Here is a 24,880-nt window from a genome sequence, read left to right as displayed (position 1 = left end):
GGGGAGGGGAGTGTGAAACAATAAATAAGCTCGTCAATAACAAACTTCCAGTGATATAACTCTGGTATGATGTGTGAAGCCATCGGAAGTCTTAACTTAATCTTATCTTAACTTGTTTTTAATTGTTTTTTTTACCTTATAATACTATCCTTATAAATTGAATAACCATTAGTGCTTCAAGAACAGTTAATTATGACATAAATTTTGCATTCAGTGCAGCCAAATCTATTTCAAATTGTTTTTTTATTTAAATAGGAACTACATTAGACTTTTTAAATTTTCTAAAAGGATGGAGAGTAGCTCCATCCTTTAAGAAAATTTGAAAAATCTTAAGATACTGTCTATCTAATTATCTCCATTACTGTGAACATCTAAACATTTTATCACCTCAAATTTTTCACTAATTAACCAACTTCTTGTTTCTAATGAACTTTTATAACTTTTAAATTTTTTTCTTAGTTCGCTTTTTATTTTCCATAATTTTTTTTGCGCAGCATTTTTTGAACATGCAATTCTTTCTGATCATTGAGAAAATTTAAAACTTCTTGTCTACTTCTTAAAACTTTTGTTTTATCATTCAAGATGATATCTTCACAGTTTTTTTACTTTTCATCAAATAAATTCTCTCAAAAAACTATTGAGTCAAAAACCAGATTTTTGACTAAATAGTTTTGTGTTTGCTTAGTTTTCTTTTTATTCCTTTTTAAGTCTTGTCTCTAAATGGCAAATCAAAAGTAAAATAATTCATTAAAGATATTGAAACTAAAAACATTTATATATTGATATATTTATCATGAAAGTATATGCTATATTATTTATATTTGGATTTAATTGTAAATTTATAAGCATTTTTCTATAACACTGTAAACATCTGATATGTTAATATTTTCTTCACTTGATAAGCACACATTGGAAATTTTTTTACCATGTGACAACCTCCTATTTCAATACATTAAACCATAAAAAAATAAACATAAAGCTATATTAATTATAGAAATGTTTAGAAAATTTAAAATTGTGTTATGAGATATATACTATGTGTTATGTGTTATATATCATTTCAATTCTTTTTTCAACATGAAAAACTTCACAATCAGATACTTTTTTGCAACAATTGCTAGTTGAAATTTACACAAAAAATTTAAAAATTTCACAAAACTTTTTTTGACACCTCCTCCTCCTCCCCCAAACTTCCCAAAAATATAAATTATGGCTTCAAATGGGTAGGACCGATCATTACCATCATCTTTGCTAAAACAACAAAGCATAACCTAAAATTATATGGATTATATAAGGTACAAAAATAACGCTGAAAGTATTTTTGAAATATTTATAAGTGACCCTACTTACCCTAAATGCAAAAGTTTAAATTTTTATGTATTTTCAGCCTGCTGGGTCCAAATTTTCATCTTGAAAAATCAATTGAAAAAAGTATTTTTATTTTCTATTAATACAAGTAAAAGTTCATATTTTGCCACTATGCCGTTTCCGAGAAAATAAAATGTGCTTCTTAGTCATACCCCTAAAATTCACACGTGGATACATACATACATGTATGTAACATACATAAAATTAATAAAAATGAATAATACATGACAACATTATTTTTATTATTTTTTTTTTTTTAGTTTTATTTTTTCGTCAATATGCACACATTTTACAATGCTACCCTTAAGATCTAATAAATATATATAATTACAATAATGACTGGGGCAATAAATATATATAATTATATAATAATGTAAATACATACTAATAAATAAATATATAAAATTACAATAATGACTGGGGCAAGTAGAATGCAAATTTCCTTATCATCAAGCCCCTTCGTGAAATAGAGAAAAATATAATTATACAAGTTCTAATATTACACAAAAAGTTTGAAAAAAAAATTAAAAAGTCAGAAAAAAATTATAAAGTTTGCAAAAAAGAAAAAAACTTTATCAAATCATATAAATTTATATATAAGGTACAAATCATACAAGGTATATATAAGGTAAACCTGCGTTACTTTGACATGTGGGTAAAATTGACATCTATTAGATTAAATGTTTTTACCAGCCACCCGTTGATTATTGTTTAAAAGAAATTGTAGCCAGATGTTAAATGAACAAATTTTTGGCGGAATACCTTACATCTGATGAATACTTTACAATTAAATGAAAAGAAATTAAACAAAGCAAACTCTAAATTAAAAGAGTAATTCTAAAAGAAAAAAAGAAATGTACCAATACATCATATGTTAACAGATCTAAAAATTGTCACTTGCAAAAAGTTAAAATCAGCACCTAACAATGTTGCATAACATTGGTAAGAACTAAAAATCAAAACCTTAAAATGTAAAAAGTTATCTTGTTATTTCTGAAATTTAACCCAACACTATTTTTCTGAAATTAAACCAAACACTAAAACAAATTTGTAACGAAGAAATCTAACAAAAAAATTACAGCACTGTGCGATTTCGTCGTAATCAGATATTGAGTCATTAATGTGTAGTAGAGCTTAATAGTTTGACAATTCCCAGAGAAAAATTTTTAATCATAAATTAATCTATTTTTTAATATTTTTATGTAGACACGCTAATTGATATTTTTCAAAAAAATATATAACATTACATTTTCATAGCAATTTTACGACTTATTAATGCTACTTTTTTTTAAAACGAAAATGTAGTTTGGCGCTAATATATATTGTAAATGTTTTCTCTATTTTGTTAGTCAATATTTCAATGATAATGTTACCCCTCATGATGCAACTTTAAATTTAGAGCATAAAATATACAACTGTCAATGTTACCCCATACAGAGGTAACATTGACAGTTTAACCCCAAAAACAAAATTAATTATCTATCAATAATATTAAATAACTAATTAAATTCTTCATCAGTTTATGGCAGCATTATCGTTGGTAAAGACGTAGAAGTATTGCATACCAAATTTAGTTTGTCACAGCTAAAAAAAATATTTCCTAAAGATGTGTCAGAGCATGGGTAATTTTACCTTATGTATCGTATATATAACGTAAATATAAAAATTTACAAATTGGTACATATACGGATATATATTTAATACAATACATAATATATATTTATGTATATTTAAATATTTAAAAGGGATGTAAAATTCAATAAGGTTCATATTCTCTATGAAAAGATTGTGTTGTCTCTGGTCATCCATATCTTCTTTGAGCCCCTCTCTGTTTATATAAGTATATATTTTTTCTTTTTTTATGGAATAATTTTTTTTATATTATTGTATGACAGCAAAATATATGAAAAAAAATATTTAGTAATATTAAAAATCCAAATTAAAAATATGAGCCTCAATAACCAAAACTTTAATAAATATAAACAATGTTAATATAAAATTTGCTTTAGCACTTATAGAAAAATAACTTTAACATATAAAACATATATACAAATTACCGCTTTTTTTTACAAATATTTCTATGACGTCATATTAATGCGTAATTTAATTAACATAACGGGTATTATAATGATAAAACATAATGCCTTTCATATATAAATAAATATATAAATAATTTCGAGGAACATAACGCGTAAGATATATTTTTTAGTAACATAACGATAAATATAACCCTAAATTTTTCACTTACCGTAATGTAACCGTTATAGTGCTATATTTTTTACTGTGTAACCTTCTGATTATCAATTTAATAAAATATATTTTACAAAACTCTCGCTAAATTATTAAAGCTATTGGATATTGGGTGTTCCATAAAAGTACTAATTCTCTGTGAAATTATGACTCGAAATAATCTTTTAATTTAAAAAAAAAGTCCTGATGTACCGTTCTACTCTTTATTTTCAGAGAATTTTAAACTTAAAAAGTTCTAATTTCCTGGGAAAACTTGACTCTGAAGTTTTAACTTCATGGGTATTATTACCGTTGCCGAAATCAGTTGATTTCAACTTCAATATCAATTTTTTATTAAGGACGTCAAAAACCTTAAGAAGCTCAGTTACGGAATTTTTAAAAGTTGTGTCAGTATGTTGTCAAAGCTATATATATATATATATATATGTATATATATATATATATATATGTATATATATATATATATATATATATATATATATATATATATATATATATATATATATATATATATATATATATATATATATATATACAGTATCGGACAAAACGAGTGCAACCAAATAATGCTAATTTAGTTTCTTTATATAAAAGTGCTTTATTTTTTCAATTTAGAGAAATAACTATGTAACTGTTTAGAGACAAAGTTCTTCAAGTTTTATTCATCACAAAGTTTATTATTTGTACACGAAAATTAATAAATTAATCAAAAGTATTTAAAAAAGTTGATTTCCTTCTGGACAAAACAAGTGCAACTCGACAAAATGTTGACCAAGCTGTATTTCGCTATCAATATTTCGTGGCGAATCCTTTGTTGTTGATCACAGCCTTGCATCTTCGAGGCATAGGTTCGATCAGGTGATCAATGAAACTTTGTGGAATCGCTGCCCAGGTCTTTTGGATTTGTTCAAACAGTTGATCCTTATTACGAACACCTTCAAGATTAATTCTGCGGTTGACAATCTCCCACAGGTTCTCGATAGGGTTGAGATCCGGAGATTGAGGCGGCCAATCCATCTCCGATAGGTGGTTGTCTTGAAACCACTGCTTGACTACTTTTGCACTGCTTTTTACTTTTTCGAGAAAACAATCCGGCTTCAACAGCACGTCGTCTAATTGTTCGGTCCGATACAGGCAGCCCTAATTGCTTTTGTATCTCGACTGATGATATCCAGGGATCCTTCTTGACGGATCTGACGATCATAGAATCCTCTCTAGAAGTGGTGGAATGCGGTCTTCCACCTTTGTTATCTGCTGCCAATTACTCCGTAGAACGATATTTGGAACATAGTCTTGATACGGTCCATTTTTTCAAGCGATATTTATCACAAATACTTTTGTGTGACATTCCACTTGCGTAATCGCCAATAATTTTCTTTCTTAGTTCCAATCCAAGACTGTCGGGAGCCATTTTTGCACTTGAAGTCATAAAAATAATAAAAATAAATAATCACGCTTCTCAAGGCTTACCGTGTTACATTTACCTTGTGATGATACAATAATGCTCTGTGGAACACAACGTCTTGGTTGGATGTGGACTGTATTGATGTAATGAAACACTTGTTGTATTTCACTTCTTGTATTGATGTTCTTCGATAAAACACTTTGATAAAACTCACTTCGATAAACTGTCTTGATAATACTGACTGATTGACTTCCATATACTGACTGAATTACATGTCGATTTACATGTCTCTTATATAGTAAAATGAACCTGTGTGAACCTGTTCTGGAAGATTCTAGATGCTTCTTTTCGATGCTTCTGGAAGCTTCTGGATGCTTCTGAATGTTTCTGGATATTTCTGGATGCTACTGGATGCTTCCAGATGCTTCTTCTGGAAACTTCTGAAAGCTTCTGCATGCTTCTGGAAACTTCTGGATACTTCCTTTAATTATTAAAAAACTTCCGTGACGTTGACACGGACCAGACTTAAGAAAATGAAACAAACCAAAAAAGTTGCACTTGTTTTGTCCGCTGCAAAATGGCACTTGTCAACGAAATTCTGCCTGTGTGCTGTCACCTGTCAGCTGATTGCTCATGTCATGGCATGCTATGACTCCAGACTCCTGAACTGTTTGCTGTGGTAGTATAGTTCGTTTCGTTTTTAAGACATGTAAAATTAGGAACACTTTTTAGCATTGTTCGATGTTGGTTGCAAATGTTTTGTCCAATACTGTATATATATATAAACTTTTGAATTTTTTAACGGCAAAACTTGCAAAAAGAAATTAAATATATAAATAAATATATATATATATATATATATATATATATATATATTTTTTTTTATTTATATATTTTATTTCTTTTTGCAAGTTTTGCCGTTAAAAAATTCAAAAATTTAGCTAAACATAAAAAATCTTAGATAAACATAAATGACGATAAAAATAAAATAAAATTGATAAAAAGTAAATCAAAATGATGTTTTGATGATCGATACTTGTTCCCATTCCTCTCAAATTTCTTAGCTTCTTAAAACACACATCTGCTTCTATTTTCTATGCGTCGAAAAAGCCGTTAGCTTTTATCCATTCTAAAATAGGGGGATTTTCGGTACCTTTGGTTTGTTGAATAACAATGATTAAGGGACTATTGGGATTTTGGTAAAAAAAAATTTATATACATTTGGTTTGTTAAAGAAACTTGAGAGCATGGGTATCAAGCATTATGATGCTAAAAAATTTATTACTACATAGATTTCATAAGAAACCGTTTTCCTTTGTTTGAATACAGCATTTTATTTTTTATTACCGCTTTTCTTTTAAACTTCAACTTCGTTGACTTTATCTTTATTTAAAAATGATATTCTACATTAACTGAACTCAAACTATGGAACTCAAAATAAATTGAAATAGAATGAAATTGAAATAAAACTCATTTCAAGCATTGCATCCACTTTGACATTTATTGCATTGTATTCAACTTTTGCTTTCAAAGAGTTGTCGTCTGAATAAACAGCGTCGGAAAAAGTAATTCCAGCTTTATATTCTATACTTTTGATTTACTTTTGTTGTTTTGATTTTTATAGCGGCATCCGAAGTGTCATCATTGAAGTACAATTATTTTGTTCTTGGTTTTATAAATTGTTTAAATCGTAGTTTTCTTACAACAAACACGAAAATGAATCAAGAGGGTTTTTTCTTTGATAAATAAAGATTTGCTTTTTACACTTTTATATTTTTTATTAAAAAAGAAAAAATATTATTTGTTATTTTACTCTTTTTAAGGGCAAAGTAGATTTTGTTGTGACTTTTTTACATTGGGGATCAGAATACGCTGCTATTCCAAATGAATCACAAAGATACATGGCTCATTATCTAAGTCAATTAGGCGTAAACATAATAATTGGAACTCACCCACATGTGCTGCAGGGACACGAGTGGCTTAACAATACATTTGTACATTATAGTTTGGGAAACTTTGTGTATCAAGGACATTATACGATTTTAGATGTAAGTTATATCGTATTCTTTTGGAATTTTCTTTATAACTTTTATCATTTTTTACTTTCAAATCTTTGAGCATCTATCCCTTCATTTAAAAAAAAGTAAAAAAATGTAAACTTGGTAGAGTAAAAGCGGGTCTTATTGAACAGTTTTCGAATAAATTGAATTATTTTCAGAAAAAGATTTTTTTTATATATATATATATACATATATTTTTATGCGGGTTTATTAAAAAATATTGGCTCTACAAGTATTTATATAAAATTCATTTTTACAACTTTATTTAGTTTTAAAGTTACAAGTATTTTAAGTAAAAATAACAAAAATAAAATTTATTTAAGTTAAACTTGTTAATTAGCCACACAATTAAAGTTATAGAATTAATAGAAATAAAGCTATTAAATTGATTAATTAATACAGTTGGCTACAAAGATGAGTAAGTCAAATCAAAATTCAGTCTCTATATATTTTGGTACAAAAGAACTTATTGCCAAACGTATTTTTTTGGTAAGTTTAGCGCTGTTTTTATTTTTGAAATTAAGAGGATAGATAGGGAAAAAATTAAAAACTTTAACTACCCGTAACTCTATTTAACTCATGTTAAAATTTTTAAATTAGAAACCAAAGAGATTTATACCATATGATAAAGCGAAAGACACAATATTTAAAAAAAAAAACTTTTCTTTGAAAAATAAGTTATAAAAACTAAAAATGCAAAAGTTGTTAAACTTTTCATGCCGTTCTTTTATACCCGACTTTACTCTATATTATTGCTGTACCTTGCCTTTATATTTTGTTTTTACAAAATGTTTTTGTATTTATTTTAATGACTTTATATTATATCATTATTATTTTGAGACAAAAATAAATTTAGCTTCTTAATGAAGATATATTTTAGACACTTACTGGTGATGGAATCAATAAATGAAGATATATTTTACACACTTACTGGTGATAGAAACAATAAAAAAGCTTCATGCTTTAGCAAAGAAACTATCAAGATCATCTAGAGGTCCGACAACTAATACAGAGCTTCTGAAAGTTAAATTTACCAAGTATGATAAAACTAGTTAATATTTTATTCGTAAATTCTATTTATTATGGTAAATATAATATCTTTGCTTTGATTTTAAAAATTAAATTATATATTAGGTAGGGTAGAGCAGGGCATATCGGGACAGTGGGGCATAACGGGACAGTTATGCCTAAAGCCTTATACCTCAGCAAAAAATTACTTCTTTTTTTTTAATTTTTTTGATCAAACATTTTAAATTATTGTGCTTCATTATAGAAAAAAATAATTAATTTAGAAAATAATTAACTTAGAAAATAATTAATTTAGAAATACCAAAACATATTACCAGTACCAAAATTCATTAGTAAGTTTGCGAAAAACAAAATTTGCGTATTTTCTTAAACGATACAACGACGATTCATCTTGAACTATTGCTAATTTACTTTATTAATAAGTTTATTAATAAATAGTTTATATTTTTCAGACAGTATTTTTTATCTTCTTTTAGATTCTGGTTTTAAAAAAATATCTGGAGTTGAACTTTTTGTAAAGTATTAATTTCAGTAAAATGACTTTGGTGGGGCATATCGGGACAAGAAATTATTTATATAATAACTACATTATTACCATTTCGTGATGCTTTTTACAGTTTGATGATTTTATTTTTCATCAAAAATATTATTTTCCTTATTTAGAAAAGCAATACTAGTAACAAATTCAAAGAAATTGTTATTTTTGTAGCTTAACCTCGATTATTAATAGTGTTTAATGTAAACAACGATGGTTAGAAATTATATAAGACAGATCAATCATCCAAAATGCAATGAAACTCAGTTTTAGCTGTAAATAAACAGAAACTTAGAATTAGAGAAACTGCTGATATTGCATATTTAAATTTGCCCTACATTGGCATATTGCTAATAAGCCAGCTCTTCAAAAATGTTGGAAAATAGTTTCAGGATTTTTTTTGTGTGATTTGAGTAACCCATACTTTTTTTTGTTTAATTTTAAATTTAGTAATAGTTACTAATATGATATTATATTCTAGATTTGGCTTACTTAATTTTTAGAACAATTTCTTAAGTTTGTTTGTTTAAGGAAATTTTATAATAAATCAGAAATTTTTTTTTTTAATTTTAGTTATTTCTTTTTTGTGGTGTATGGGTGTATGAGCGTGTAGTTTATATGGGTAGATTACTTTTTTGAGAGTTTACTATCTGAATATGTTTAAATAATAAACAGCCTTCATTTTTTTAAATCATTTTTAAAGCTTTAAAGTGAACAAATAACTTATAAATAACTTGGCAAATTTTAAAACTTTTGCTAGTTTAGAGTTTCGTTACTTTGGTTGTCGTAGCTTATTTTTAGAAATTATTTTTTTCTTTTTTTTTTTTTTTTATATCAATGAAATTTAGGAAATTTATAAAAACAGTATTAACTATGATTAGTTTATCCGCACTAGTATTTGTTTCTCAAGTGTCCCTATATCCCCCCACTCTACCCTACATGACATGAAATAATTAATTTGATCAAATACTAGATTGCTCCCAGCCCAGCTAGCCCATATACATTGATAAAACGTTATAACAATGTTGCACGTTGCGTTGGCTCAACACCGACCGCCAAAGTTGTTTTTATAATATTTTGGTCACAAAAGCGACGTCGTCAACAACCAGAAAACAACGTTGGCTCAGCATTGTATTTTAGTCGGCATTGCGTAATATTTTACATTGATTAAACGTTGGCCCAACGTTGTATTTTAAGTTGTCGAAACATTGTAATTTAAGTCGATTCAAGGTTATATTTTACGTTTACACAACGTTATATTTATTTTTCTCTTATGGTGAGAAACAGAAAAATATCTGTTTACCTTCATGCAACACAAACTCGTCAGCCGCAGATGAAAAATAGGAAACAGAATTAAAGTTATAAGAATTTATAAGGTAATAGTAAAAAATTAGGTAAATGCCTATAAAGAAATCAAGATTATAAAGCTGAGTCAATTAAATATATTGCAACTAAAAACGATAAAACTTTTTTCTATATATAGCCTAATAATTAACTCTAGTAAATTAGTAATGTAACATTGCAGGTCATAAATTTGACCTGCTATGTTACATTACTAATTTACTAGAGCTAATTATTAGGCTATATATAGAAAAAATTATATCTATATGTTAAGATAATTTACATTATCTTAACATATAGATATCATTTTTATGGCTTTCTAAGAGATATAAATTACATCTATATGTTATTTTAATGCGGTTAAGATTAGTTATTACGTAACACTAAAGATTAAAATTTGATAAAATTAAGGAAAAGAGACAAAAATGCATTTTTTGTTACAGAGTTTGTACCTCATCATTTTTATTTGTCGGAAGAAATTGTTGGTCCTGTTGACCTACCTACCCCATAACAGGGTAGGGTTAAATTTTTCTCATATGGTGATAAGCAGAAAAAATTTGTTTATTTTCATGCAACACAAACTCGTCAGACTCGATTGAAAAATAGGAAACATAGAATTAAAACCGTAAGAATTTATAAGGTTAAAATAAAAAATTTGACAGATGTCCAGAAAGAAATCAAGTTTATAAAGGTAAAAAAATTCATTTACTTTACGGAACACATTCAGCTGGAATAGCCTCAGAGAAAAAGATAATATTTTATTAGAGTAAGTGTTAGGTGAATAGATATCAAAAGTTTTAAAAGCAGGTACTAAAGAGAAGGAGATTATAGTCACTGATCACGTGTATTTTGTATTACCGTAAAAAACTTTGTAATATACCGCATAAAAATAAACCTAAATTAAATTGTTTAAATTGTTTAACTAACGCTCTAGTCACTCTGAGTGTTGAACATATGCAACAAAGAACTATTGCTATTTTATTGAAAATATTCATTTATTAGTTTTATAAGTTTATGTTATTCATATTGTATACCCTTTAACCGGAAATATTCATTTATGCTTAATTTATATGTAATTATAATTAATACCGTTAAAGGGTTCTTATTTGTTTTTATCCTTATTTTATATAAAATTAAGATCTATGCTGTTTTAGTGGGGTTATTCGTTTTGTAAAAATGTCAACCGTTTTAGTAGAACTATTTGTTTAATACTTTGTTTGTATTACAATTTATGACCTTCAACTGAAGATGTATGTTTTATGAATAGTTTATATATAGTTTTAGTTTATATTGTTTAAGTGGAGCAATATGCTTTTTACTTAGTTTGTGTTTGATTATAGTTGGGATAAATGTTCGTTTTATACTCAGTTAATATTAATTTATAAGTTATGCCCTATGACTGGGAGTATTCGTTTATAAAAGATTATGATTTATACCCTATAAGTGGAGTTGTACGATTTTATATTTAGTTTAAATTCAAATTTAATTTATATCGTATTCGTAGAGTTATTCGTATTATGCTTTGTCAATACTTAGTTTATATAAAATTGTGATATATACCGAATAAGTGGAGTTATTTGTTAAAAAATGAATTTAATTTTTGTGGAGTTATTCGTTTTATACTTAGTCTATATTTTATTATGATTAATGCCTTATTGCTGGGAATATTTGTGATATGTTTGGTTTATATTTAATCAAAATTTATATCGTAATAATTTATATCGTAAAAAACTATTAGTGGATATGACTGCTTAAACGGTCTAAACTTTAAAACGTTTTAAATCGTACAAAATTGTTTAAACAGTGGATATGACCGGTTAAACGGTCATATCCACTAAAACCTTATAAATCATATTTACATCTGAAACAAATAGTTTCATTATTACGGCATGAATTCTATTATTGCGGCATAAATCACTTAAATTTAAGTGAAGTTATTTATTTTATAAAGACACACACCATTTTAGTGGAATTATTTTAGACATTTAGTCTATAATTTTTAAATATTTAGTCTATAATTTCTAAACACTTAGTCTATAACTTAGTCTATAACTTTTAGTCTATAATTTAGTCTATAATTTAATTTCTATTAGTCTAAATCAGTGGTTCCCAACCTTTTCTAACCCGTTCCCCAAATTATATATCATAAAACCTCCATGGACTCCTCGGCTTTTAAAAATTATTACAAGGCGAACATTTTAGTAATATAATTTTTATTTATCAGGACAATATTTTATTCAAGGTATTTTTTAATAGAATAGACTGTAGACTATCTATGACCCAAAAATATTTTATCTTAGTTAATATATGATACAAAAACAGGTCAATGTGAATTCTGGCACTGCTTACCAGCAAATAATATCTGAAAATTCGGTTTAGTTTTTGATGGACACTTCTAATATCTGCATCGATTTTTAGTCTATTTCTTTTTTTAGTTTTTATAGATAACATGGTTGAAAACCCTGCTTCGCACAAATATGATGTTGTAAAAGGAATAAGGGCTTCTTAGCAGTGGTATCATTCTTTAACTCTATAAACTATTCTTGTGCTTTCTCATTCACATTTTTCGCATCACAAGAAATTGTTGATATAATTACTTCACTGCTAAAAAGGTTCACATCTGGAAAATAGTTACCAAATTCATTAATCAAATTATCTAAGTGACAAAGTATTTCTGTCTTTATAATTTTGGGAAGCAGGTTATTTTCAATTACGCTATTTAAATTTTGAAACATGATCAAATTTCCATTATTAATTCTAGTCTTATACAGTTTGAGCTTTTCAATAAATGCCTTCAGTTTATCCGAGTGTGTAATCACATTAGCATTTGTGCCTTGAAGTTGCAAATTTAACTTGTTAAAATGACCCACAGTGTCCACAAGATAAGCAGTTGATATTTCAAAATTGTCAAATTCAAAATATTCTACCAACCCACTTTTCATTTGACATAAAAATTCTTTCATTTCATTTCTAAGCTTGAAAAATCGTTCTAAAAAATTTCCAGTAGAAAGCCATCGCACTGAAGTATAAAACAATAACTTGTGTTCAGCAGGTCCGAACAAAATTTTGTAAAATGTCGAGTGTTAAGAGCAGAAGATTTGATATGATTCACTAATTTGACTAATTGATTCAATACAGTTTTCAAACTACCTGGTAATGTTTTGGTTACCGAAGCCTGTTTTTGAATAAAACAGTGTACACCAACTACATTTGGAGCAATCTCTTTTACCCTAGTCTGCAATACAGACTTACAACCCATCATGGCAGGAGCTCCATCAGTAGTAATTCCTAACAAATATTTCCATTGTAATTGATTGTCATTCAAAACTGTTTCATAATTTCCATAATATCAGCTGCTTTAATTGTTGTTCCAAGGAAAAAAAGAGAACAAAAATTCTTCTTTGAATTTATTATTGTGAATATACCTACAAAATACAATTAGTTGTGTCATTGAACTAACATCTGTGGACTCATACAACTGAATAGAAAAATATGGTGGTTCTTTAATTTCATTAATAACATTTTTTGTCTTCTGTGCTATTATATATGAAACCTCATAAGATGCTTCTACTATATTCTGTTGAGTTTAGTGATTAATCCCAGTTTTATCCAACTTATATCTCTTCAGAGATGAAAATTTTCATTTGAAAAAAACAGAATCTTTTGTTCTTTTGTTCGCACTTATTCAAGTGAATAGCAAGCTTTGAGGGTTTCACAGAGTCATTTCCTAGTACTTTATAAATATAACAAACTGTGGGTAGCAAATGGTTTTTTTAGCATGTAGGTAAAATAATATTTCATATATTCATCAGAATATGACCTTTTTTTACTTTTAGAAATCTAAAGAATTTGAGAGTAGTATACTCTCGACTATTCAAAGAAAATAATACAAATTACTTTCTTTCAAACAAATTAGTTAGGAAAAGCATTTTTACAATAAGATAAGATAATTTTATATAGCATTTAAAATTTACGGATGTAAGAGTAATATATAGTATTTATTGTTTTGTAGTGGTCCGCAAGTCATTGACAATTAACGTTGAATTGGCTTACACAGATTTTGTGACACATTTGTTGTCTAGCATGAATTACATTTTGAATTTAAGATCTATTTGTTTCTTTAAAACAGAGAAAATATCAAAATTAAAGTTCAATAACTCAAATTTATTTTGAATTTACATTTACCTTGTGGTCCGTTTCAAAAGTTCACATGGACCCCTAGGGGTCCATGGACCACTGATTGGGAACCACTGGTCTAAATCTTCTTAATTGACAATATTTGCATGATTTATTTATGATATTTATATATATTTATATTAATGATATTTATTTATGATGTATTCTCAATCAGCGTTTAATATAAAGTTTACACAACAATATACTATTTTTATCGGAATTAAATTTTTTTGAGACTTATTTAATATGTATATATATATAATATATACATGTGTACGTTATATATTTGCACCCATATGTGTTTGAATACATACTAATACATATATGTCATCGGTTTACAATGAGCTGACATAGCTGATGATTTAAGACCATCCCAGCCAGCATTGTAATACGGATACCGAGTGGGACCCGTATGGGTTGTCAACTGGGCCCCTTGTGGGTATCCCTGCGGGATCCCGCGGGTTTTTGGCCGCGGTTTCCATCCGGGGCCCATATGGATTTGCCCGGTGGGTTACCCTTATGGGTCCCAAATAAATCCCACACTATTTACCAGTAAGGGCCCAATAAAAGAAACCCTCCGGGGTACGGTGGTATTTGGCCACGTTGTCCATCTGGGCCCCAGATGGGTTTGCCCGCCTGGGAACTATTGCAAATATAAAAGAGAAACTATATAACTTTATATGTTTATTTATTTTGAATAAAAAGCACATTAAAATTACATTTTTATTGAGCAACTTTCTAAACAATTCTGTAATCATGTATCGTCTGTCTTCACAGTTGTCTCCGAATTAAAAGCTTTTAAATTGTTGCTAAAACTATTTCTTTAAGCAACTCTTTCTTGATACAGTATCTTGTTTCCATGAGCGCTAAAAAAAAAAATATTATTTTTTATAAAATTACATTATTATATTTATACTTTTATATATTGTAAGCTTTTAATGATTTTTGCCTAACACTCTTCAGATAAAAAATCTATTTTCACACAATTTTTAATCGTAATAATTGTAGGAAACATCATCGTCAACCATTAAGTTGTTTATCTCAAAAAATTCTCTACATGAGTCTCACACAGTCATTCCAATAAATAAGACTGCGTATCATTACTATTATAATTATATTTACAAACCTTTCATAATTATTATTTATTAAAACTGCAGACACATTCTGGTTATTTCTAGTCAATTTTAATCATTAGCATGCAAAAAATGCCAACAGTCATTGTTCATCTATTGCAAATTATCAGAAATATTCTGAACACTTATGCTGCAAGGGGGATTCATGAAATACTTTAATTTAACGTTTAATTTACTAGATTTATTGGAAGCATTTTTAAAATTAATAAGAATAAATAAACCAATAAAAACAAATTTTTCCAATGTTTTGTGTTCCATTACCCACAAAAGATGCTTCTTTTTCATGGCGTCTTTAGGTAATTGCTTTTTATAAAATCTTTGAGAAAGCCTTCCAATAGATATCAATCTTTTCTGCACAGGGCCCCAAAAAGTCAGAACATTGCTCTCTTTTACTATACACAAACAAAATATATCAAAATATATAAATATATGATTCCAAAATGCAGTTGACGCATAAAAATATATCTATATGATTCCAAAATGCAGTTGACGCATAAAAATATATCTATATGATTCCAAAATGCAGTTGACGCATAAAAATATCTAATAATCTATATGATTCCAAAATGCAGTTGACTCATAAAAATATACTATTTTTGCGAAAACATTTGTTAATACTTTATATTTAGTTCTAATAGTGGTAAACTTTACTTACATAGTCATTTTGCTTGCATAAAATAATTAAATAAGAAAATAGCATTATGAAAACTTGTTCGAACTAGGTATATAATAAATAAAGCTAAACAAAAAAACAATAAAAAACACATACATTTGATTTATAATGTTAAACACTTGAAATACTCGAACAATGTCTACAGAAGTCTGACTAATCAAGAAATATACTAACACTACTACTCTTATTTTTGTAAATATTACTAATATCAAATAAATTTAATTAGGGTAACTCATAACAAAAAACATCTATCATACTGTATGTTAAATTAAAATGAACTTTGTTTATCTTGTTTGGTTTATCGATATTTGATGTGTCTTCTCTAAATTTTATAACTAAATTTTATTAAAGTTCGATTATCTATCAATTCAACATCTCCAGTAATAATTAACTTTGCAGAAACTAAATGTAAGTTTCAAGTTTCATCATGCCAATTGTTCAATATTTTCAGGTCGTATAGGCTCTCTATCAGAACAACAAACAAACTGTGACCACTGACCTTGCACTTAAAACATGACTCCCAAATTAAAACCTGCAATCAATCATTAAATAAACAAGTTAAGAATTTTAACTTAACAGTGTCTTTAACTTAACAGTGTAAATTTTAAAGTACAATGCGATATTCAATATAAATATTACAAAATAGGTTCAAAATAAAAAAATTCTGAATTTTTCATTTTATCTTACCATTCTTCGTTCCATTCATGCTTCCTTTTCATGTCGTTTTACAGTTCATACACATTTGCTTTACTTACAATCAGAGGCGATTCTACGAATATAATGAGGGAGAGGGGGGGGGGGTGAATCCTCAAAAAAGTACCGACCAGCTTCTAGAAAAGAAAAAAAAAGGTGTCCTCAAAACGTAATTTTTTTCTTTTTCTTTCCATTTTTTAGGTGCTCCCAGAAGTCCATACGGTCTTATTATGGAGCACCGCGGGAGAGCATTTAACTACATGTTCACGGCTCCTTCCTTATCAATGTCGTTTATTGGGCTAAAGCCGGGATTGAACCCGGGACTTCTGGGTTCTGAGCCAGAACTCAAACCACTGCGCCACGGCTTCTCAAGCAAATTTTACTGACTGAATTGTGCCAAATAATCAACTAGCCGACTAGATTCGTAAGAAATCCGACTATTTATTTATATATATTATATACAACTTGAAAATCACCTTCTTTTATAACTGTATAACTGAAGTTAACATTTATAGTATACAATTATAACTGGTAGGATTTACATTTATAACTTAAAACAGTTACAGTTATAACTTACAGTTCATAAACATATGCTTTTAATTATTTGAGTTATATTATATTTATTAATTATTTATATATTTTAATTACATGAGTTCATATAAAATGCAATTTATATATATTTATATAAATTGTATTTTATATGAACTGTTAGTTTATATAAAAATTATTTTCTTTTTAAGGGCAACATGTTATTGAATTATCTTTATAATATTAAAAGCCATTTACATTGCCAAGAAGCTCAACGGAAGTAAAACAATACTAAAAACCAAAAATTCAACTTTTTATTGTGTGGGTTTCCTCGTTTCATAAAACTTAATAAACGTGAATGCTATCGATACAATTCTATATAAAAAAAAATAGTTCATATATATAAAATAAAAGCCAAATAAAAGAAAAAATTTTTAAAGTGAAATTAATTTTTCTTTAATTATAACTATAATTCCATACGCGTTATATTGTTTGTATTTAGACAAGTTTTCTACATAATGTTTGAATTTCAAATGACGATCACTTTACGCATATTACAGAAGTCTATTCTTTACCCCAAATGGGTAAAGAATAGGCTTATAAGATAAACGTAAGATCAAAGTTCTGCATGATTTTGAAACCATACGGGACACACCTTAAAACCTGGACTCGCTCCCTTTGAAATTCCTTTCCCGTAGGCCATAAGAAATTATACGCTTGCTAATGTTGGCTAGAATACCTAAAAATTCATATGATTAAACAAGCATTATTCGTGTTTGTTTTGCTTGTGGCTTGTATTTTTGTTACATAAGAAAAAAAAAATATATATATATATATATATTATAGCAAATTATATTTTCATAATCAACTGAAATATTTTGATGAAAAATAGTTATTATAAATTATACAAATATATATTTGTATACCTGCCTATTCACGATGCAAACACAATGTTGATCCACTGTATATAATCTAACGTTATTCCAATCTATTTTGATCAACGTTGATCCAATGTATGTAATACAACGTTAATCTATACACATTGGATAAACGTTGGGTTATAAACGTAAGATCAACGTTAATCCATATACATTGGATCAATGTGGGGTTATACACATTTGGACAACGTTGATCCATTGGGAAAATAACCAATTTTTGCATTATTTTTATGTACGTTGGACCAATGCAATTTTGCTAACTGTTTTTAATCACATCGTTATTAACGTTTTCATTAATATAATTAATAATACAATAAAACTAACATTGGATCAACGTTGTATTTGCATCGGAAAAAGCAGCCGACGTTCGCGATGTATTTACATACGTTGACCCAACGTAAGTGTGCTATCTGGGAGTGGGCACAAAAACGTTTTGAGAACGTTTTTTAATGGTCCCGTAAAAACGTTTTGCAAACGTTTTTTAATGGTCCAGTAGAAACGTTTTTTATTAGTTTTTTAAACGTCCATATAAAGCGTTAATCGGACGTTTTTTTAAAAACGCTTTTCGAACGTTTGTTTAAAAAACGTTTTTTAAACGTTTTTTAAAAACGTTTTATGAAAATTTTTTCAAAAACGTTTTTTGAACGTTTTTTAACGTTTTTTAAGGTTCTCACGAAAACGTTTTTTTGTAGGTGTTTTGAACGTCCGTATAAAGAGATGACCGGATGTTTTTCTAAAAACGTTTTTTGAACCTTTTTATATTGGTTTCATTAAGTTTAAATAAAACTTTTTATCGTTTTAACGTTGGTCCTGAAAACCTTTTTTTACGTATAAGTTATTTAAGTAAACAACTTATGTTATACATAAAAAAAACCCTTTTACAAATGAAAACTTAGGTGTAACAGCCTAGATCCGGATAAATAATGTTATGTTTATTTACAATATAAGCATACAAAACATATTAAATAATTCTTATGCTATTTTATTAAGATCTCTCTACAAATGATCAACATCAACAATTTGACCAAATCGAATTTTGTTGTATGTGATACTAATGATTCTAAAAAGAAAAATGCCATAGAAATCTTCATGCATTTTACTAGCACTTATAAAAGGTGTTATATAAATACACATTTATACACAAGGTAAATTCTAAACGTTACGTTTAGTTTATTTAACAACCTTTTAAACATTGTTATCATTTTATTATGTAATAAAATTAGAAAAATAAACACGTTATAAATATTATATATATATATATATGTATATATATATATATATATATATATACATATATATATATATATAAATATATATGTATATATATATGTATATATATATATATATATATATATATATATATATATATGTATATATATATATATATATATATATATATATATATATATATATATATATATATATATATATATATATATATATATATATATATATATATATATATATATATATATAAATGCAGTGCTGACCAAATCGATCCGACCACGCATTGTTAATCTATGTATACAGTATGTACATTGTAGTGTAGGCGCTTTCCTCGGAATTTCACCATCACGCTTTGCATGCGTGATTGGCTAGTTAAAAGCCAATCAAAACAGTCGTACCATTGTTATATATACCATCCCAAGCGTGGCTGTGAATTACTATTTGCATTTGACTATGGCGAAAACATCACCTGGAAAACGTGCTAAAATACAACTTTTGATGGAAGTCTGAACGTGCGATTGCCGCATGTTTACAAATGCCTAAGACAACTGTTCTCGACGTCATTCAGCACATCAAGTCAACAGGCACCAGCGCTGCAGGAAGATCCAGTGGCAGACCGAGATGTACCACATCAAAAACTGACTCTATGATCCGCCATGCAGGCACAAAGGACCACTGGCATCACCTTCACAAATTCTCAATGAACTGCCTCCTGATGTGAACGTGAGCTCTTGCACAATTCGGCGACGTCTTGTGGACGATTTCAGTATTCGATCCTATCGCGCTGCATTAAAACCACAACTATCTTAGAAAATATTGATTAAAACTTTAAAAACACGACCATTACATAAAAATTGGACCGTGGCAGTGTGGCGACGTGTAATGTTCTCAGACGAATCGCAGGTGAAACAATTTGCTACGCATAAACTGAATGTTCGACGGCTACCAAACACACGCTACAATGCCCGTTATGTTGCTCCAGTGGTAAAACTTTGCCATGCAATTATGATTTGGGGAGCAATTACTGCTACGGGTCGAGCGGGAATCCATCTCATGCCGCCAGGTAAAACTATCAAAGTAACAAAAGTTAATTATTTGCAAATAAAAAAGGAAAATTTTCCTATCTGGCTCAGATCTTGCAACTGTGACATCTTTATGCATGACGGCGCGCCATGTCATCAGGCAAAGATTGTCAAGACATAGTTTCAAGAGAATTATATCAATGTTCTTGCTCCGTGGCCTGGCTCGTCCCCGGATTTAAACCCGATTGAAAATTGCTGGGTAAAATTGAAAGCAGAAGTGGCAAAAGCAAACTCGACGTCGGCGACAACTTTGACGGAGGCTATACTAGAGGCGTGGTCCCAAAATATAACGCCTGATTAGAGTAACTCTCTTGCTGCCTCTATGCCTCGAAGAATAGAAACTGTCCTCAAAGCCGGAGTAAGACATTCGAGGTACTAGAAACTCTTTTCTGATGTGAACTACTTGTTGGTTTCTTCGAAAGTGTGTCATTGACTTATGCAAATGTTGTTTGTTGCGTTTAATTCAATCATATTATCATTAAATTGAACTGGTATTACGTTTCTGTCTAAAAACCTTAGTGGTCGGTGATAGTATATATATATATATATATATATATATATATATATATATATATATATATATTATATATATATATATATATATATATATACATATATATATTTATATACATGTATATATATATGTATATATATAAATATATATATATATATATATATATATATATATATATATATATATATAATCATAATTTCATCCAAAACATTATTAGCAGAAGCTGAAATTGAATTTCCACTTATATAAAAAATCATAGAATATATTTAGTTTAACCATTTTAATTTATTTTGTAAAAATTTGTACATTAATGAAAACAAGAATATACCAACAAATAAAACTTTACTTTAATATTTAAAATTATTTCACTTTCATCAAGCCCTGTTATATCATTTAATTTATCATAAAAAGTTATAAATCCTTAAAATATCCACTGCAGATAAAGACTTTTTTATTTCAGACTTTAGGCATGGTAATTCCATAAATAATGCCTACTGAAAACCTATTATAAAAATAAAGAAAAATTACAACAGAGTAAAATTTTCATGGAAAATTGCTATTGTGGTCATTGAATTAAATACCATAACATCTTTCGAAAAATCAAAAGTCAACGTTTTTCAACATTTGTATTCCACCCACAGGCGTTAAACTTGATAAGGTGCAGCAAAACTTCTCTAAAAGTCTTTTTTAACTTGTCAAAATGTTTCATGTATTACTTATTAAATTTTTAAAAACACATTTGTATTTTTTAACTGGTATTTTTTGAAATATATGTATCTGGTTTTATTCAGCATAAAATGTTGAATAAAACCAGATGAAAAACTACAAATTCTTTTAAAAACTTACAATTGGCTACTTTTTGCCCTGTAATATCAGGACTTGCTTCTTTCTTATATGCAAACGATTGTGGTATATAGAGGCGATTCTACAAATAAAATGAAGGGTGGTGAATCCTTAAAAAATACTGACTGGCTTCTTGAAATAAAAAAAAGATCCCTAAATTAAAATTTACCCGATTGAATTGTTACAAATACCCGACTAGCCGACTAAATTCGTAAAAAAACCCAACTTTAACTTGAAAATCACCTTCTTTGGGAGGGTGGTATGTTGCACCTTTCATTCTAAATTTGATATAAAAAAAAAAAAAATCTAAAAGATTGCACACTCCAATCTTCTAAATAGACTTACATTGAAGTATTTAGTTAACAATATTAGATATAACACCAATTATGAAAAATTATTAGAAAAAGTTTGCATACATGCTAGCTAAATTTAAAAAAACAACCTAATTCTGGAAATTTAAAAATTAAAGACTCTGAATCATACTTTATGAGTTCAACTTTATGAAAGTTAGGAAAAACATGGTATCTAGTGTTACTTTGCTTTGCTTACTCGTTTAGTCTATGGATGTAGCATGTTTTTGCGCAAGTATGAAGTTTAAAATTTTGCAACCATAATGTTTTAATTTATTAATAAGAAAAGTTTTATTTATTCAATTCGTTTTATTTTAAACGTATTTTGTGTTGTTAATGTTACAAACTAAATAAAACACAGTAAAACAACGTCACGAAGTTGTTTTTATATTAACAAAAAGCTTTTTATATTGACAAAACAACTTTGCAGTATTGCTTTACTATTGTTTTATAGTTTTTTGCAGTAACAACTTAAAACTTTTTAAAAATAAAACGTGTTTTATTTCTAAAGAGTAATTTAAAATTTAGAATAAAGCAGCCCCTCTTACTGTAAACGGCGCCAAGGGTGGCGGAGGAGGGAGGAAGGGAATTCAAAGGAAGGTCAAAAAAATTATTTTTTTTGCGATTAAATTTTTTTTGCGTTAATAATAATTATAAACGATTTTTTTTTTCTAAAGTGACTTTAACAGACCGTTTGAACTTTAAACATAAGTGACAATCAATAAAAGTACTGAGCGGTAGCATAAAACATTTTCAACCATAATATAAGTAACCATGCATAATATACGTAACCATTTATAATATACGTAACCATGTATAATATACGTAACCATGCATAAATAATTAAAAAAACTTTAATACAAGTTACGTTTTTAACCTAGTTGTTTTTCTTATATTATTAGGAGTGGAATTAAAACGGCACATTTCTTACCTATAAGAATATTTGAAACTAAAAAGGGTTGTATTCAACCAAAAGCAAAAGTTGATGATAAATGGGTTGTTGTGTGTGGAGCTCAAGATGACAATTGCTATGTGCCAAAAACTACACATTCAAATTAATAAGCGTTAAATATCCAATATCCATGTTACACTTTTTACTTCAGAGTATTTATTGAATAGTTAAAAGATAAAGCTTCATGAGTAAGTTGTCCACGACGAATCAAAAAATCACTCTTATTGCATGTTTCTTTGCTTTGATGTATTTAAAGTTGACATTTTTCCTCCGAGACCGAATATTCGCAGCCAAAAACATTTTATAAGATAAATTTTTTTAACTCCTTTTTTAAGTTAATAGTATAAAATAATTGAATAAAATTATTTATAGATTATTTTTGATGTTTTTTATATTAATTTAATATTTGTTATTTAATTTTATTTTCTTATGTTTTATTTTTTCAGCTGTTTTTAATTTTGAGTTAAATTTTCAAATAACTTTTACTTATAAATCTGAAAAAGTTTTCAAGAGTTTTTGACGAGTTTTGCAGTAACGAAAACGATTGTTTTTGGCGTCGGAAGCATAGGTTATAATATTAGTCACAAGAAATAAATAGTCTGGAAGCAAACAACAGCGCTTTGTTTATGTTTTTGTTCAAAAAATTTCTCGTTCTGATTCTTCCAAAGGTGCATAGTAAATCAAACAAACAAGAATATATTCTTGTTTACTTGATTTACTAAATTACAATAGTTTGAATTAATAATAAATTACAGTGAATTACAGTAGTTTGAATTTAATGTAAAAGTAAATCCATAAAAAGTGATACCAATCTCTTTATTTTAGTGATACAAATAAAATGTGTTTTGTTATTATTTATTCATGGAAGCTTTAAATCTTTAAAAAAAAAAAAAGATTTATTCAAAATTACTCGAAAATAACATAGTCTTATTTAGTAAAAAATGTCTATGAAAAAACAAATGGCTTTAACATAACTATGAAAATTAAAGACGAAAAAAAATAACAGATATATATGTATTTTATAATTATATATATATATATATATATATATATATATATATATATATATATATATATATATATATATATATATATATATATATATATATATTATATATATATATATTATGAAAAACTTGATAAAATAGATTATATTTTTTAGCGAACTCGTAGAAGACTGAACAAGTCTTATCATCGAGAATCTTGGGGTAATATGCAAAATACACATAAACGTTGCAATTCTTATGAACAAATATTTTATATATTATTGGCGATAAAATTTTGTTTTATTTTTTCTAGTTGTATTATGATTTGCGTGTGTAATAACGTTGTAGATTGTTTTCATTCAAATTTTGATTTATCATGTGAACTAGAACAATTCTATGTAATTATCTAAATAGAGAACAAGATTTTTACGTTTTGATTTTAAACATAATATATTGTCAGGAATAGTAATTAAGGTGTATTTCGGAATTAATCTCTTATATAAATAGGGGCTGCGATAAGAGATAGAGTATTGAGAGTTTTTTTTTTTTTTCGAGGTACAGGGTTTTGCTTGTGGGTACAATGAGGGTACAGCTCTAAAACTCAGTTTTATGGTTCTGAGGCCAGCTGGTAGTCAAGTTTCCCGAACTCTTGGGTGTATATATATATATGTACATGTATAACACCCCCCTTCTGCCTCAGGGCTCTTGGTTAAGTTAAGGGTAGAGATAGTGTCTAGATTAAAATACTCATCTTGCGCAGACGTTAAATGCGTCCGTCTTGTAAAAGGTTGCCTAGG

General features: G+C 27.7%; 1 non-coding gene across 1 annotated transcript; it reads left to right on the top strand.

The window, feature by feature from the left end:
• Nucleotides 1-7,969: 7,969 nt before the first annotated feature.
• Nucleotides 7,970-23,473, top strand: LOC100206431 (PGA biosynthesis protein CapA). The gene is made up of 2 exons (XR_010636399.1): nucleotides 7,970-8,120; nucleotides 23,048-23,473. It is a non-coding gene; the product is annotated as a PGA biosynthesis protein CapA (transcript).
• Nucleotides 23,474-24,880: the final 1,407 nt, after the last annotated feature.

The sequence above is a fragment of the Hydra vulgaris genome, chromosome 02 (genome assembly GCF_038396675.1).
Source record: "Hydra vulgaris chromosome 02, alternate assembly HydraT2T_AEP".
Lineage (NCBI taxonomy): Eukaryota > Metazoa > Cnidaria > Hydrozoa > Anthoathecata > Hydridae > Hydra > Hydra vulgaris.
The sequence above is the reverse complement of the archived record's forward strand: the minus strand, read 5'-3'. Positions and strand labels throughout refer to the sequence as shown.